Raw genomic sequence first — 2,106 nt, forward strand, 5'->3', positions numbered from 1 at the left:
TAGGTAGGCGTGGTTGACTCTTAACTTTTATAAAGAATATCTCTTTGGATTTGAGACTTTAGTCTTTGCAACTTTACAGATCTTCTTTATGCACCAAGAGCTTGTAACACTCCAAAGAGAAAGGAAAAATTGAAATCGCATCATATGACCCCTTTAAAGGGGGCTAACTTCCCTATTGACCAGCCGCCATGTATTTTGTTCTATAATAGACATACGAGGATACTGAAAATAGGATTGATTGTTTTGTGTTCAAAATGACATGTAAGACTTTTTTAAGTAGCTTTGATGTCAGTCTCCCATTGTCTGTCTTGTCGCCCCCCGTCACTTTGTATCCTCTCAGCAAGAGTGTTCTAGTCAGAAAACAATGGCTTGTGTATTGACTGATATACAGCCAAGTTGAATTCTGCAGGTTAATAGAGAAACATAAAACATTTTATTTAAAAAAAAATGTATTTATGTGTGTTCCAGAGAGAGATAAATCAAGTATCATACACCTCTATGTGTAGACAGAGGTAGCTTCGGTGTAAAACCATATGTTGTAGCGGACAGAGACTGCTTATGTTTAAGCATGCAAAAATAATCATCTCCTTAGTTCTTTGAGACTATTGGTGTTGTCATGGAAACAGATTCCACCTTAAAGCTGGGTTGTGGAGAGTGAAGGAAAAAAAAACAGAAAATGGTGGAAACCTGATTTTGCTAAGAGAGGTTTATACAGGACTGATGAGAAACGTTAAAGTACAAGAATGAAGAAGAGAAAGCAAAGAGGTATTTCTTATAGCATGATGGACATTATATAGAGATGCATACTAATTAGTAAGAGAAGTGGAACTGGTTGCTTCAGGCATTTTCTTTATTTTTCTGTCTTTAAAAAACAGCCACAATTAGAAAAAAAAAATCAACCAAGAACTCAACAAACCCTATTTCTGGTCCTGTACCAGGTTGGCAGGTTTGGCCCTATACAAGGATAAAAGAATAAAGTTCAAAGTAACCTGAAAATCCTAAAAAGCCTGCCATTCATTCGTGACCTTGCTCTTGTTTATTCTCTTACATGGAGGAGCATGTTTGCCTGTGTGCTTCTGGAGCAGCTCCAGTCAATGAAAATCTCTACATGGGGTCCTTGTGCCACTCTGCCCCGTCTCCTCAATTAAGTCTCTAAGCAGCTGCATTGTCAAGGAGACCAATGCAAGCAATATAGAGCCTGTCAGATATTCCATCAGATTAATCTGAATACAAACATAGAGCAGAGTGGGAATGAGTGCTTCTGGTTTGTCCATCAAGTCATAATGATAATGAGATAATGTAGAACCGATAATGACAAAATGTGTAAATGTTAATGGAAAATAAATAAATATTAATATCTTGCATATCCCAGTCCTTTACACAAACTAGCCATTTGGCCCCTTTCATATCTGTGTAAAATAAGCAAATTTGGTTAATATTCTAAGTACTGAATAAGGCATTTTTAATTTATTATTTTGTTACATATCAGCAAAAATTGAAACTTTGAGCTATTTAAGTGATTTTTCTTCTTTGTTAACCACATTGTCACTTTGTTTGAATTTGTATTTCTGAGTGTGGGATTATACAGGCAAGAATATATCCTGACCTGGATGAATCCTCTGGCCAGAAATCATTACAAGACCTGAGAAACTGAGAAAGAGAACAAAGAATGCAAGTGTGCATTTTAGAGGTGAGCAGGATGCATGTCAGCAGGAAAGAGATTAGACACCTGAAATCAGTGAACATAGAAACCTAGTTAATTTGTAATATTCCTACCAATATCAACATATACACATTTTGAAGTACAGTTGAACAAACTTTTAAAAGTAATGATTTAGTTTAAAGTATGACCCTCAACCAAAAAATAAAATAAAGAAATAAAAATAAATTACAAGTCCCTTTTCCTTAACTCACTCATAAAGATGTTTTAAAAATATCTGTACTGATTGTTCCTGAAATTATCTGTTATTTTAGAAGCAGGTCAAATTGCATGCACATACTAAACCTGATATGACCATAGTGAATTTTGCATTAAAGGGGTCATATGATGTTGCTACAAAGAACATTATTTTGTGTATTTGGTGTAATGAAATGTGTTTATGCGAT

This window comes from Sinocyclocheilus anshuiensis, unplaced genomic scaffold (assembly GCF_001515605.1).
Source record: "Sinocyclocheilus anshuiensis isolate Anshui unplaced genomic scaffold, SAMN03320099.WGS_v1.1 scaffold1538, whole genome shotgun sequence".
NCBI classification, from domain to species: domain Eukaryota; kingdom Metazoa; phylum Chordata; class Actinopteri; order Cypriniformes; family Cyprinidae; genus Sinocyclocheilus; species Sinocyclocheilus anshuiensis.